This window comes from Rhinopithecus roxellana, chromosome 5, assembly GCF_007565055.1.
Source record: "Rhinopithecus roxellana isolate Shanxi Qingling chromosome 5, ASM756505v1, whole genome shotgun sequence".
In the NCBI taxonomy this organism is placed as follows: domain Eukaryota; kingdom Metazoa; phylum Chordata; class Mammalia; order Primates; family Cercopithecidae; genus Rhinopithecus; species Rhinopithecus roxellana.
Genome location: NC_044553.1, coordinates 126026165 through 126042576, shown reverse-complemented (window position 1 = coordinate 126042576; position 16412 = coordinate 126026165). Strand labels below are relative to the sequence as shown.

At 48.0% G+C, this 16412-nt stretch overlaps 1 protein-coding gene across 6 annotated transcripts in view; it reads right to left on the bottom strand.

The window, feature by feature from the left end:
• CYFIP1 (cytoplasmic FMR1 interacting protein 1) overlaps positions 1 to 15441 on the bottom strand; it is a 110520-nt gene extending 95079 nt beyond the window's left edge. For 2 of the 6 annotated variants that reach the window (XM_030930319.1, XM_030930316.1), the window contains exon 1: positions 14940 to 15038. The gene's annotated coding sequence lies outside the window, so the exon portion shown is untranslated. Of the gene's footprint in view, positions 1 to 14939; positions 15177 to 15425 lie in introns of those variants that run through there. The other 4 variants (XM_030930318.1, XM_030930320.1, XM_030930315.1 and 1 more) reach the window with 4 other exon arrangements.
• Between the last annotated feature and the right edge of the window lie 971 nt (positions 15442 to 16412).

The following is a 16412-nucleotide window of genomic DNA, read 5'->3' as shown; positions in this document are numbered from 1 at the left end:
GGCCATGAACAAGGTGGAGCCAGCACCAGCACGGTGCTTCCCAACAGAATCCAGGGGTCACTTCTGCTTTTATAATTTAATCTGAATGTCCTTTTAATTTGTATTTCTTTTATTTATTTATGTATTATTTTATTTATTTTTAAGATGGAGTCTCACTGTCACCCAGGCTGGAGTGCAAGTAGCACGGTCTCAGCTCACTGCAACCTCCGCCTCCTGTGTTCAAGCGATTCTCTTGCCTCAGCCTCCCGAGTAGCTGGGATGACAGGCATGCGCCACCATGCCGGGCTAATTTTTGTATTTTTAGTATTTTTAGTATTTAGTAGTAATTTATTTAGTAGTAATTTTGTATTTTTAGTAGAGACGGGGTTTCACCATGTTGGCCAGGCTGGTCTCGAACTCCTGACCTCAAGTGATCCGCCGGCTTTGGCCTCCCAAAGCGCTGGGATTGCAGGCACGAGCCACTGTGCCTGGCCTTAATTTTCATTTCTTTTATTATCACCGAGATGAAGCATATTTCTATGCATTAACCAGTCTGTTTTTCTTCTTGAGACAGGGTCTCACTGTCAACCAGGCTGAAGTGCAGTGGTGATCACGGCTTACTGCAGCCTCAACTTCTCAGGCTCAAGTGATCCTCCCACCTCAGCCCCCCAGGTAGCTGGGACTACAGGCGTGCACCACCACGTCTGGCTAATTTTTTTGAATTTTAGTAGAGACAGGGTCTTGCCATGTTGCCCAGGCTGGTCTTGAACTCCTGAGCTCAAGCCTTGGCCTCCCAAAGATGCTGAAATTACAGGCATGAGCCACTTCCCCCTGCCTATTTTTCTTCATTTGTAACTTGCCAGCTTGGGTTGTTTGCCTCTTTGTTTTTTTTAATCCTTGGAATCTTGGTATTTTCTTCAGCAACTGACAGATGGACTTACTATACTAACAACATTAAAGATATTAAAGCTTTGGAGAGTTGGTACAAAACTTTTTCCAGGTCAAGCTACTTTCTTTTTCATTTCATTTACTATTTTCTTTGAAACTAAGTTTTAACTTTTTATCATATCAGCCTTTCCCTTTGGAATTTCCTGTTTCACTTCTAAATTTACCAAGGAGGAAGAACTCTGCCAGCCCAGGCCCAGGGAAGGAAGCGGTTTATAATCATAGCCCCAGTTTCTGCACACTGCTATCGCCACAATAGAAACTAAACAACTGATCAAGTGAGAAACAGTGTCAAGGCAGCACGCTATGGCTAATCTCAGAGAGTTAATTTAAAAGTAATCTTGAGATCAATAAAAATTTCAGCAAACTGACTGGTAGTAGGATTTTAAAAACTGGGCCTCAGATACATAACAATTCTTGGACTCTGACCCGCTCTCACCATAATTAGTAATGTTTAATGACGTCGAAGACGTGCGCACCCACTACCCACACCAAAAGGCAGAGTCCTGCTTGTGATCCACAGTGAGCCCCTGTTCGCACCCCAGGCATCGATCCCCTGCTTTCTTCTGCATAAACTGTATCTCATCTATATTCTTTTTTTTTTTTTTTTTGAGATGGAGTTTCGCTCTTGTTACCCAGGCCGGAGTGCAATGGTGCAATCTCAACTCACCGCAACCTCCGCCTCCCGGGTTCAAGCGATTCTCGTGCCTCAGCCTCCTGAGTAGCTGGGATTACAGGCATGCGCCACCACACCCAGCTTTTTTTCTTCTTAGAGGGAGTTTTGCTCTTGTTGCCCAGGCTGGAGTGCAATGGCACAATCTCGGCTCACCGCAATCTCCACCTCCCGGGTTCAAGTGATTTCTCCTGCCTCAGCCTCCCGAGTAGCTGGGATTGCAGGCATGCACCATCACGCCTGGCTAATTTTGTATTTATAATAGAGACGAGTTTTTCCATGTTGGTCAGGTTGGTCTCGAACTCCCGACCTCAGGTGATCCACCCACCTTGGCCTCCCAAAGTGCTGGGATTACAGGCCTGAGCTACCGCACCCGGCCAATTTTGTATTTTATTTTTTTAGTAGAGACAGGGTTTCTCCATGTTGGTCAAGCTGGTCTCAAACTCCCAACCTCAGGTGATCCACCCACCTCGGCCTCCCAAAGTGCTGAGATTACAGGCATGAGCCACCGCGTTCAGCCATAGCTCACTTATATTCTTAAAAAGCATCTTTTAGTTGAGTTGTTATAAAAGGGATATCATCGATAGTCACCTGACCTATTCATGCCATGCCCACTGCTATCACGAGACGCAGGCACACTGCCATGCGGAGCTCCTGGAGCACCATTTTGACATGTGTGTGCTATTCCACGCAACCCACAAGCCAGGCTGCCTATCCTGTCTCCTGCTGCTCAGAACCAACGCCATTGCGGACACTTGGCTGTCACTACCTGTGAGGAACATTCTTACACACGAACACCTGGGCAACACATTTTCCAGCACAAGGCTCAGCAAGCATTTTCGAAGCAGGGCCATCAGTGGACAAGCGTCCTGTGGTACACAAGAGAACGTCCTCATTCTTAGGAAATAGACACCGATGTGTTTAGAGGTAAAGGGCCGCAAGTGGAGAGAGAAGTGTCTGAATTGTGTTCTTTGTCCTATTTTTATTTTTGCAATGTTTTGTAAGTTTGATATTATTTAAAATGAGTAAGAAAGGCCGGGCGCAGTGGCTCACGCCTGTAATCTCAGCACTTTGTGGGGCAGAGGCGGGCGATCACCTGAGGTTGGGCGTTCGAGACCAGCCTGACCAATATGGATAAACTCCGTCTCTATTAAAAATACAAAATTAGCCGGGCGTGGTGGCAGATGCCTGTAATCCCAGCTACTCGGGAGGCTGAGGCAGGAGAATTGCTTGAACCCAGGAGGTGGAGGTTGCAGTGAGCCGAGATCACACCACTGCACTCCAGCCTCGGCGACAAGAGCAAAACTCTGTCTCAAAAAATAATAATAATAAAATAAAATAAGAATGAAATATCCCTGTGAAAACTTTTTGTGAACATAAGGGAAAGGAATGTGAAACGTCTGGAACAGACTTGCCCCGACTCTCCAAGCGGAAGCGTGTTTTGGTCACCCCTCACTCCTATGGCCCCAGGCAGGCTGGACACTGGCACATATCGCAAGCTGAACCCATCTCACCGGCCAGAGCACGGCTGCAACATGCCCGCGTCTGCCCAGAGGAAGGTTTTGCCCAGAGTCACACACTCCTGGGTAGAAAGCTTTTAACCCCCAGTTGTGAGAGGTGCCTGGGCACCACACCTTCATAAGGACGGCTTGTAGAAAGGACCTTCCAGGCCCAGTCAGCCAGGGAGTAAACATCAGTGTTATAATCAGAATGCTTCCGATCATTGCAAAAGAGCTCGGTTTTGTTTTTTGTGGATGGGTCAAACTAATTTATTATGAGACAGAAACTACGGACTGGCATGTTTTTATATAAATTAAGGTACTGTTGACAAATAAAAACTGTATATACTTACTGCACACAATGAGAGGTTTACACACACGCACACCTTGTGGAACGGTTAAGTCGAGCCATTCTACACATCTGTCACTTCACAGACGTTTTTTTTTTGTTTTTCCTTTCTGGAGGAAGAACAGCTACTTTCCCAGCCAGGTGACGAGCTTAAAATATGTGAACCTTACCCCACCCCCATGCAGAGTGAGTCCACGCCTCATCACACACACACACCCACACACCCACACACACACACACACACTCTGGCAGCCCCGCCCAACCCCACCCCCGTGCAGTGAGTCCACGCCTCATCTCACACACACACACACGCGCGCGCACACACTCAGCAGCCCCGCCCAACCCCCACCCCCATGCAGTGAGTCCACGCCTCATCTCTCACCCCCCCACACACACACACAGCCCCCCCCCCCCACACACACATACACACCCCCTGGCAGCCCCGCCCAACCCCACCCCCGTGCAGAGTGAGTCCACGCCTCATCTCTCACACACACACACACACACACACACACACACACGCACTCGGCAGCCCCGCCAGCAGACTCTGCAGCCTAGAAGGCAGGAGGCAGCCTCCAGCCCCAGCAAGAAGGCAGGTCTCAGCCTTTGGCTGACCTCTGCCACGGTGCCCCAGGCCAGGAGGGCAGTTTCCCCTGCCTGGCAGCTCCCCGGGGAGTCGGGAACCAAGTGCAGCCAGCAAAGATGCCACGGGCACCTCAGACACAGGGCTCCACGTTCCCTCCGGGAACACGCCTGTAATCCCAGCACTTTGGGAGGCCAAGGTGGGCGGATCATGAGGTCAGGAGATCAAGACCATCTTGGCTAACACGGTGAAACCCCATCTCTACTAAAAATACAAAAAATTAGCTGGGCGAGGTGGCGGGCGCCTGTAGTCCCAGCTACTCGGGAGGCTGAGGCAGGAGAATCGCTTGAACCCGGCAGGTGGAGGTTGCGGTGAGCCAAGATCACACCATTGCACCCCAGCCCGGGCGACAAGAACAAAACTTTATCTCAAAATAATAAAAAAATTTTAAAAATCCAGCTGGAGTTTTTATTGGGATTGCAGAGAATTTATAGATCTAATTTGGGGAGGCTTGATTGCCTTAACATAATAGCAGCTACATTTATCGTAAGTTTTTATCTTTTACTAGAGTTTGGGATTTTTTTTTTAAAGATCTGGAGTGTTCATTTGTTAATTTCTACATATGTTATAGTTTTTATTTTTGTGAATGATGCCTCTTTATTCCTGATGTAAAAGAAATAATACTGGTTTCTGGAAGTTGTCCTTACATGCAGCGTTTTTGCTGAATTCTATTATTATAATAGTTGATTCCATTCGGTTTCTTATATAGATCGTTAGTATCATCTGCAAGTATTGATGGTTTTATCTCTTCGTGCTAGTTCTTATGCCTCTATCTTCTCTGTGACATGATGATCAAATCTCTTTTCTGGCCCACCAGCCCAGCCGCTACTAGTCCGTAGCGGAAGCAACAGCTCATAGGAGTGGGCTTCCTGGACAACTCGGTCTCATCGTAATGGGGGTTATACCTGAAACTCCTCCGTTAAGTGTGATGATTGTTTGGTATCAGTTCAGGGTATGTGGCCTTTATCAACTTAAGACAATTTCGACCGGGCATGGTGGCTCACGCCTGTAATCCCAGCACTTTGGGAGGCCAAGGTGGGTGAATCACCTGAGGTCGGGAGTTGGAGACCAGCTTGACCAACATGGAGAAACCCCATCTCTACAAAAAAAAAAAAATACAAAATTAGCCGGGTGTAGTGTCACATGCCTGTAATCCCAGCTACTCGGGAGGCTGAGGCAGGAGAATCACTTGGACCCGGGAGGCAGAGGTTGCAGTGAGCCGAGATTGTGCCATTGCACTCCAGCCTGGGCAACAAGAGCAAAACTCTGTCTGAAAAAAAAAAAAGACAATTTCCTTCTATCCTTTTTTTTCTAGAAGTCTTTAATCATAAATAAACGTTGAATTTTTATTAAATGCTATTATTTATCTGTGAGATAATCTCATAACTTTTCTTTTTTATCCTAATAATACATTGATAGACTTTCCGATATTGAATTATCCTTGAATCCTTCACCGAAACTTGCTTGCAGCTGGCCCCAGTGAGCCAAGAGTCCAGGTGGTGTTCAGGCTCCCTGGTTTTGTGACGACTGGTCCTTCTAGGAATAGCCTGAGAAGTCAAGCTTTGGATGGGGATTCAAATGGAACTTCACCACTTCAGCTGTGGGGCTGTGTGGTTCTCCGGAGCAAGCACACCTCCTTCTGTGGTATCTTCAAGGACAAATCAACACTCATCCCCGCTGTCCTGGCCAGGACAACATGACTGCAAGGAGTGACCACACAGGCTCTGAGCATCAAATTTTGGCTATGGAATCAGGTTTCAAGATGAAACCCACTGCTTTCAGAGCGTTTGGGTTTTTTTCTCCCCTCCCCTATGACGCAAAATCCCTGAATGTGCCGGGGAAAGCAAAGAACAGGGCATAACAAGGCCACAGCAGCTATCACGGTACATCTGTCTTATTCCCATCTACAAAACTTGGAAGCCACAGCTCAACAGGCATCACCTCTGCCCCCAGGGAGGGCCGAGCCGCAGCCCGCGGCATGGCCTGTGCGTGAAGGAAATGCAGTCATAATAAAGCTGGAGGGGAGCGACCAGGAAAACAAATGCCCAGTGAGCTTGTGCCAAACAGCACAGATGAACATCAGGCTTAAACCAACACAGTAGTGAAAAACACATCCCTAATTTCTGAGACCATGTTCTAAGAGCCTTTTAACACAAAAAAATTCATACAAATGCAAATCTTGCCCCTGGAATGCTCTAAAATCCTTCCATTAGATAACCTTGCTATTAGAAATCAGGCCTGATCTGCTGTGGCCATCAGCTCTCTGGATATAAGACACAAAGAGAACAAATAACAAAATGACAGATGTAAATCCCACCACATACATATTTGCATTAAATGTAAATGAACAAGGCACTCAAATCAAAAGGCACAGATTTACAGAGTAAACAGAAAACATGAACCAACCATATGCTATCCATTAGAAACACATTTTAAATATAAAAACGTCTTCCCAGGATTGGAAGACATAATATTGTTAAGATGACAATATAATCCAAAGCCTTCTAAAGACTCAATGCAATCCCTTTGAAAATTCCAACAGCAGTTTTTTGTTTTTTGTTTTTTTTTTTGCAAAAAATAACCCACTTAAAAATTCATAGGAATCTCCAAAGACCCAAAATAGCCAAAACAATCTTGAAAAAGATGAATCAAAGTTGGAGACTTCACTCCTTTTTATTTCAAAACTTACTATAAAGCTACAGTAATTGGAACAGTGTGGCACTGGCATAAAGAAAGGCATACTGGCCAATTAAACAGAAAAAAGAACCCAGAAATAAACCTTCACATATGTGGTCAAATGATTTTCAACAATTATGTCAAGATCATTCAATGGAAAAAGAATAGGCTTTTCAACAAATTGTGTTAGGAAAACTGAATATCCACACATACAAGAATTATGTTGGACCATTACCTTAGATAACACATAAAAAAGTTAACTCAAAACAGATCAACATTTTAAACATCGGATCTAAAACTATAAAACTCTTAGAAGAAAACAGGAGAAAAGCTTCATGACATCAGATTTGGCAATGATTTCTTGGATATGACACCAAAAACACCAGCAACAACAGAAATAATAGACCAGGTGCTGCTGCTCACATCTGTAATCCCAACACTTTGTGAGGATGAGGTGGGAGGATGACTTGAGCTTAGGAGTTCAAGATCAGCCTAGGCAACACAGCTAGTCCTGTCTCTACTAAAAAATAAAATAAGGCTGGGCATGATGGCTCACGCCTGTAATCCCAGCACTTTTAGAGGCCGAGGTGGGCAGATCGCCTGAGGTCAGGAGTTCGAGACCAGCCTGACCAACATGCAGAAACCCTGTCTCTATTAAAAATACAAAATTAGCCAGGCGTGGTGGTGCATACCTGTAATCCCAGCTACTCGGGAGGCTGAGGCAGAAGAATTGCTTGAACCCGGGAGGCAGAGGTTGCGGTGAGCCAAGATGGTGCCATTGCACTCTAGCCTGAGCAACAAGAGCAAAACTCTGTCTCAAAAATACGAAAAAAGAAAAAGAAAATAAATAAAATAAAAAGCAGCTGCATGTGGTGGCTCACACCTGTAGTCCCAGACACTTGGGAGGCTGAAGTGGGAGGACTGCTTGAGCCCAGGATATCAAAGCTGCAGTGACCCAAGATTACACCACTGAATTCCAGCCTGGGTAACAGAGGGAGAACTCATCTCAAAAAATAAATAACTAATAGATACTACCCAGAGCAATCTACAGATTCAATGCAATCTACAGATTCAATGCAATCTCTATCAAAATATCTACCATACTCTTCATACAAACAGAAAAAGAAATCCTAAAATTTGTATGCAACCACAAAAGACTTGGAATAGCAAAAGCTATCCTGAGCAAAAGAACAAGGCTGGAGGCATCACACTACCTGACTTCAAAATATACTACAGAGGCTGGGCATGGTGGCTCACACCTGTAATCCCAGCACTTTGGGAGGCCAAGGTAGGTGGATCACCTGAGGTCAGGAGTTCGAGACCAGCCTGGCCAACATGGTGAAACACTGTGTCTGCTAAAAATACAAAAACTACCTGGGTGTGGTGGTGCACACCTATAATCCCCAGCTACCCAGGAGGCTGAGGCAGGAGAATCGCTTGAACCTGGGAGGCGGAGGTTGCAGTGAGCCAAGATTGCGCCATTGCACTTCAGCCTGGGTGACAGAGTGAGATGACGTCTCAAAAAACAAAAAACAAAAAACAAAAAACTATAGAGCAGTACTAACCCAAACAGCACACTACTGGCATAAACACAGACACATAAACCATTGGAACAGAATAGAGCCTGGAAATAAATGCATGCATTTACAGCCAACTGATTTTTAACAAAGGTGCCAAGAACACACAATGAGAAAAGGATAGGCTCCTCAATAAACGGTGCTGAGAAAACTAGATACACACATACAGAAGAATAACATCAGACCTGGCTTCTCAACATAGACAAAAATCAACCCGAAATGAATTAAAGACTTAAATGTGGCCAGGTGCGGTGGTTCAGCCTATAATCCCTGAGAAGCCCAGGCAGGGGAATCACCTGAGCTCCGGAGTTTGAGACCAGTCTGGGCAACATGGCGAAACCTCATTTCTACAAAAAAAAATACACAACTTAGGTGGTGGCTCACACCTGTAATCCCAACACTTTGGGAGGCTGAGGCAGGAGGATCATTTGAGGTAAGGAGTTTTAGACTAGCCTGGCCAACATGGTGAAACCCTGCCTCTACTATTAAAATACAAAAATTAGCCGGGTGTGGTGGTGCACGCCTGTAATCCTAGCTACTCGGGAGACTGAGGCAGGAGAATTGTTTGAATCTGGGCTGGTTGTGGTGAGCCGAGATCGCGCCACTGCACTCCAATCTAGGCGACAGAGTGAGACTCCATCTCAGAAAAAAAAAAAAAAACAAAACAAATTTAGCCAGGCATAATGGTGAACCCCTGAACAGGTACTGGAGAGGCTGGGTGGGAGAATCACTTAAGCCCAAAATGTCAAGGCTGCAGTAAGCCGTGATTGCCCCACTGCATTCCAGCCTGGGTGACAGAACAAGACCTTGTCAAAAAAAAAAAAAAAGGAAGAGGAAGAAACTCCCTAACTATTAGCAGTCATTCTCAGTTTTTCTACCTGTTGTTTTCCTATCCTCTCTCCTGCTTTCTGGCCTCAGGCAATCACCTGTCTACTTTCTGTCTCTGTGTATTTGCCTATTCTGGACTTTCCCCCTTTTATCTAACTGTAAGTGAGTATCCTTTGAGCAACATCTTCCTCTCTCCCCTTCCGCCAGACACCCCAGCCTCTGGTAACCACCATTCTGCTCTGTCCTGTGACATCAGCGTTTCCAGATTCCACACATGAGTGAGATCATGCATACTTATCTTTCTGTGCCTAGCTTATTTTGAGGAAATAAAGCCTCAAAAGCAAAGGCCACAAAAGAAAAAATAGACAAATGGGATCACAGCAAACGAAAAAGGTTCTGCACAGCAAAGAAATCAATCAACAGAGTAAAGTGATCATCTACAGAATTCAAGAAAATATTTGCAAACAACTAATAAGGGATTAACAACAAAAACATACAAAGAATTCAAACAACTCAATAGTAAAAGATCTGAATGGATATTTCTCAAAAGAAGGTGTACAAGTGGCCAACAGGTACATGAAAAAACGCTCAACATCGCTAATCATCAGGGAATCCAAATCAAAACCACAATGCGCTATCACCTCACACCTGTTAGACTGGCTCTCGTCAAAAAGACAAAAGATAATAAGTGTGGTCCAGGGTGTGGAGAAAAGGAAACCCTTGTACACTGTTGGTGGGGATGTAAATCAGTATAACTATTAGGGAAAACAGTGCCAGGGGTTCCTCAAAATATTAAAAATAGAACTACCACATGACCCGGCAACGCCACTATTGGGTGTATATCCAACAAAAATGAAATCCATACGTCCGAGAGAGATCTGCACCCTGTGTTTATTGCAGCACCTTTCACAACTGCCAAGACACAGAATCAACCTGTCCATCAACAGATGAGCAAGGCCGGGCATGGTGGCTCACATCTGTAATCCTAGCACTTTCGGGAGGAAAGGAGGATTGCTTGAGCCCAGGAGTTCAAGACCAGCCTGGGCAACATAATGATACCCCATCTCCATTTTAAAAAATAATTAAAATTAAAAAAACAAAAACAGGCCAGACACGATGGCTCATCCCTGTAATCCCAGTACTGGGAGGCTGAGGCAGATGGATCCCTTGAGGTCAGGCGTTCGAGACTGGCCTGGCCTACATGGTGAAACCCCATCTCTACTAAAAATGCAAACAAAGTAGTCGGGCTTGGTGGCACCTCCTGTAATCCCAGGTACTTGGGAAGCTGAGGCATGAGAATCACTTGAACCCGGGAGGCGGAGATTGCAGTGAACTGAGATCACACCACTGCACTCCAGCCTGGGTGACAGACTGAGACCCTGTCTCAAACACACAAAAACTGGATTATGGTGATGGCTGCACAGCTCCAGAAATCGTCTAAAAATTATTGTACAGTTGTCCCTGAAACAACATGTGTTTGAACCATGCGGGTCCACTGATTTGCAGACTTTTTCCAGTAAAAGTCACACGGAGTATGCCTGCCTCTCTAGCCCCCCTTCCACCTCCTCCACTTCTCCCTCTGCCACCCCCAAAACAGCAAAACCAACCCGTCCACTTCCTCCTCCTCGGCCTGCTCACTGAGGATGGAGACCTTGCTGATGATCCACTTCCACGTGATGAGTAGTCAGTTTATTTTCTCTTCCTCATGATTTTCTTAACATTTTCTTTTCTCTAGCTTACTTTATTATGAGAACACAGTATGTAATACACATAACTTACAAAATCTGTGTTAATCATATGTTATCGGTAAGGTTTCTGGTCAACAGCAGGCTATTCGTAGTTTTAACTTTTGGGAAGTCAAAAGTTATACTCGTTCAGCCTGGCCAACATAGTGAAATTCCGTCTCTACTAAAAATACAAAATTAGCCGGGCATGGTGGTGGGTGCCTGTAATCCCAGCTACTCAGGAGGCTGAGGCAGGAGAATCTCTTGAACCTGGTTAGGCGAAGGTTGCAGTGAGCCGAGATCACACCACTGCACTCCACAGCCTGGGCGACAGAGAGATACCTCTCAAAAAAAAAAAAAAAAAAAAAAAAAAGTCCGGGCGTGGTGGCTCATGCCTGTAATCCCAGCATTTTGGGAGGCCAAGGCAGGCGGATCACAAGGTCAGGAGATAGAGACCATCCTGGCTAAAACGGTGAAACCCCATCTCTACTAAAAAAAAAAAAATACAAAAACAAACAAACAAAATTATCCAGGCATGGTGGCGGGCACCTGTAGTCCCAGCATTCTGGGAGACGGAGGCGGGCGGATCACCTGAGGTCAGGAGGTCGAGACCAGCCTGACCAACACGGTGAAACCCCGTAGTTACTAAAAACACAAAATTAGCCGGGCGTGGTGGTGCACGCCTGTAATCCCAGCTACTTGGGAGGCTGAAGCAGGAGAATGGCTTAAACCGGGGAGGCAGAGGTTGCAGTGAGCCAAGATCGTGTTATTGCACTCTAGCCTGGGCAACAAGAGCGAAACTCCTTCTCAAAAAATAAAAAAAAGTTACACTCGGATTTTCAACTGCACAGGGAGTTGGCATCCCTAAACCCCCTTGTTCACAAGTCAGCCAACCATATACTTAAAAGTAGGTGAATTTTACAAATTAGGTACATTATACCTCAATAAACAAAATTGTTTAAAATTTTTGTTTTTAAAGCATGCTAATATTTTTAAATTGGAATTGGGTTAAATTTATGGATTAATATGAAGAGAACTGATGTCTTTACCATGTTGAGTGTTCCAACCACTGACCATGGTATGTCCCCCCACTTACTTAAATGATCTTTGATTTCTCTCATCTTCAGCATATGGATCCTGTAAGTCTTATTCGATGTATACCTAAGTATTTGATTCTTTTGAAGCAAATGAAATGGTGTGTTTTTAAATTTAATTTTCTTTTTTTCTTTTGAGACAGTCTCGCTCTGTTGCCCAGGCTGGAGTGCAGTGGCGCCATCTCGGCTCACCACAACCTCCGCCTCCTGGGTTCAGGCGATTCTCCTGCCTCAGCCTCCTGAGTAGCTGGGACTACAGGCACACGCCACCATGCCCAGCTAATTTTTGTATTTTTAGTAGAGACAGGGTTTCACTATGTTGGCCAGGCTGGTCTCGAACTCCTGACCTCGTGATCCACCTACCTTGGCCTCCCAAAGTGCTGGGATTACAGGCGTGAGCCACTGCACTGGGCCAAATTTAACTTTCTAATTGTACATTGCTAGTATAGTAGTCCCCACTTATCTGTAGTTTCATTATCTGCAATTTCTGTTTCCCCAGTTACAGCTGCCTGTAGTCAACTGCCCTCCAAAAATAGGTGAGTGCATACAAAGAGACATTTTGAAAGAGAGAACACATTTATGTAACTTTTTTCAGTATATAATTATTCTATATTATGAACAGTTATTGTTGTTAATCTCTTTCTGTGCCTAGTTTATAAATTACGCTTTATCATAGGCATAGATGTATAGGGAAAAAAGCACAGTACACAAAAGGTTCTGTCTTACCGGAGGTTCTGACAATGTCAATTAACAGGAGGCTGATAAAATTATGAAACATCCACACTACAGAATACTATAGTCATTTGGCCAGGCACAGTGGCTCATGCCTGTAATCCCAGCACGTTGGGAGGCTGAGGCGGGTGGATCACTTGAGGTCAGGAGTTTAAGACCAGCCTGGGCAACATGGCAAAACGCCGTCTCTACTAAAAAGACAAAAATTAGCCGGGTATGGTGGCACGTGCCTGTAATCCCATCTACTCAGGAGGCTGAGGTGGGAGAACCACCTGAACCCAGGAGGCAGAGGTTGTGGTGAGCCGAGTTTGTACCACTGCACTCCAGTCTGGGCCACAGAGCAACTCCATCTCAAAAAAAAAAAGAATACTATAGAGTTATTTAAAAGACTGAAGGAAATCTGTGTGTATATACCGTATATATCAACATGTAAAGATTGCTAAGATCTTTAACTAACCTAACATCATCAAGTGAAAAATGTACGATAATATATGTAATATGATCTCGCTATGTTATTTTAAAAATTGCTTACGCAGAGAAAAGACTGTATACGACTTAGAAGTACCGAGGGAATTTCACTTCTAGCATACACTGTTCCATACTGCTTAATGTTTTTAATGAACTATAGTTTTGTAATTTTTCTCAGTACTTTATCATTTTAGTCTCTCTCTCAGGCTGTATCCGAGAGCCACATTTTTCAGACCCTTGTATCTTTACTCTTCAGTGACAAACCAGAGCATAGCTGAATGTCCAACGCCTTATGCTAAGTGAAACAAGCCAGACTGCAAGCCCACATGTGACATCCTGGAACGGGCAAAGCAGGAGGACTGAGGAACAGACAGGTGGCTGCAAGAGCGGGGAGGAGAGAGGCTGCCTTCCTGAGTATCCTGACAGCAGTGGCAGTCACTACAGTCCACGCATCTGTTAAAAGTTCACTGAACTGCACACCAAAAAGTGAATCTTACTATATGTAAATTTTAAAATAAATTTAAACACGCACACAAACTTAGGGGGTAAATTTTCTTTGAGCGCGGCACAGACACCTGTCTTAACGCAGGAAACGTCCTCCACCACGACTCCAGGGCGCCTCGGTCGCAGTGAGGGCGCCGGCACTCTCTTCCTACTGGCCCTGCAAGTGCACACCTGCTACGGTCCGCGCCCACTCACAACGCGACTGGTTCTTCCAGGCTCCGTGCCTGCAGATCTAGACATCACGGCAGCACGCGTGGGGCCCCCGCGGGTCCCGGCCTGGCCGGGACTCTGTCGCAGCCACCAAGCTGTCAAGCACAGCAATGCGCGCCCTGCACCGGGCATCACCGCGGCTCCGACCACGCCTCATTCCGGAGTCCGCCGGACGACTCCAAGAACCACCACCGTTCCCTGCGCGGCCACGGCGCCCTGCGCCGCCAGAAAACAAACGCTCACGAGCCTCAGTCCCCAGCGGCGACCATGCGGCGCTGGGCTCAATCAGCAGCCGCTCCCTGATTGGACTTCACAGCGGAGCTGACACCGTCCAGACGCCCCTCTCAGCTTAAAATACGCTCCATCAACTCCGTTTCCCAATTATTCTTCCACCCTTCTTGTCACACCCACAATGTGCGGCAAATTAAGCTCACGCATTTCACCCTTAAAATACACAATTGAGACGCCTGTGCGAAACAGTGCGGCCCCCGTAACAATCGCGCCTCCTTAACAAAGCCCAAAACTCCTCTCTCCAAGAATGCGCGGAATGGCTCCGCGGGGCTCCCTCCGGTGCTCACAGGGGCACGAAACAAAAACGGGTTCAGATCTTGCTGCGCGACCTTAGCAATCTCCTTGTTCCTTACTTTCCAACAAAAACGTGAAACACTAAGGTATTCTTTCCCCACTAGAGCTGTGCCACGTGCAGGGGCGCGGAATCCGGGATCCCGGGGCGCGAGGCGGAGAACGCGGGGGCGGGGAGCTCGGGGCCGAGGCCGAAAGGCCGGGGGCGAGGAGCCCGGGAAGCCGGTGCAGGGAGTGCGGGGACCTGGAGCCCGGGACGCGCGGGAGCCCGGGGTCGCGACCTGGGGGACGCGGGGACCAGGGCGATCCCGGAGGCCGCGCCGCCGGGGAGGCCGCGCCGCCGGGGTGGGGGGACTCCGTCCCAGCCCCGCCGCCGCCCTGGCCGGCCCAGGTTCCGAGGGGGACTCGAACCCCACGGAGGCCGCCGGGCGGGCGCGGGCGAGCGGGGTTTCTCACCTGGGTCCGCGGCAGCTTGGGGGTCCTGGGCGGGCCCTGGGAGTTTCCTTGGCCGAGTGAGTCACTCGGGCTGGCCGGGAATGCGCCAGGAAACACTCGGCCTCCTCCCCTTCCTCCGGGGCGGGGGCTCTCCCGGCTCGGCCTCTTCCTCCCGGCGCTCCTCCCTCCCGGCCGCGGCCCCGGCCGCTCCCTCCTCCCGGCGGGGCGTCCCCGGCCGGCCGCTTCCCCCACGCCGGCCGCCGAAGGTGTCCTCCCAGGCGGAGCGCCCCTGGCCACCTGCCGGCCGGCGCCACCTCAGCCTGCGCGGGACGACGGGGTCGGGGCGGAGTGGGCGTGGGTCCTCTCGCGGGTCCGTCCGGCTCAAGCGCGGAGGAACGGGGTCCGCACGCCGTCCCGGGGCTCCGCCGGGAAAGAGCTCAGGGGGACGCCCCCGGCGTCCTGTGGCGCCGCCCCGCGGCGCCGCCCCGCCTGGCAGGAGGCACTCACCTGCGCCGGTCGGCGGGTTCCAGGAGCGGCAGGTCGGCGCGCAGAGCCAGCTGGGGACCCCCCCACCGGCCCCTGCGGCCCCGTCGCCCACGAGAGCCGGGGGCAAATCCGAGCGCCGACCTGCCGGAACGGGAAGAAAACCTGATTTGAGCTCGTGCCAGAAAACAATCTTGAAAGGCCGGTGAAGTAACAGACCTCACACGGAAACGCTGAGGGGAGTGAGCTGCTCACAGGCGTGCTTAGGCAAACTGCCCTAAACCCCTGCTCGGCCCCAGCAACCTCACTCCCCCTTCACCCGCGACCCCTGGTTCTCACGGAGAACCGTAAGGATGGGCATCAGATATTCTAGTCCGGCCTCTAGATTATGAAGGTTTGGTTACGCCCGCCTGTGCTCTGCGTAAGGCAAAAAGCAGCAAATGACTCTTGACCAGCGGATTGAGACAATCTACCAGCTGACTCAATATTCAGATAGCACTTTCTCACATTCCTGCAAAACGGGGGTTTGGATGACATTCTGGTTCCCAGTCTACACATTTTCAAATCAGCAGATTACTGCTTTTCTGTGCCCAGGGTGGAGTCTCAAAATTAGATTCCAAATGTTTTTACATTGTAGATGACACCACAGAACCCAAATTCAAGTTATACTGTGATAATTTAAAATATGTAATCCCGGCCAGGCGCAGTAGCTCACGCCTGTCATCGCAGCACTTTGGGAGGCCGAGGTGGGCGGATCACCTGAGGTCAGGAGTTCGAGACCAGCCTGGCCAACATGGCGAAACCTTGTTTCTACTGAAAATACCAAAATTACCTGGGTGTGGTGGTGGGCGCCTGCATTCCCAGCTACCCGGGAGGCTGAGGCATGACAATCGCTTGAATCCAGGAGATGGAGGTTGCAGTGAGCTGAGATCAGGCCACTGCACTCCAACCTGGCAACAGAGAGAGACTCCGTATTAAAAAAAAAAAAAAAAAAAAAAAAAAGAAGAAGAA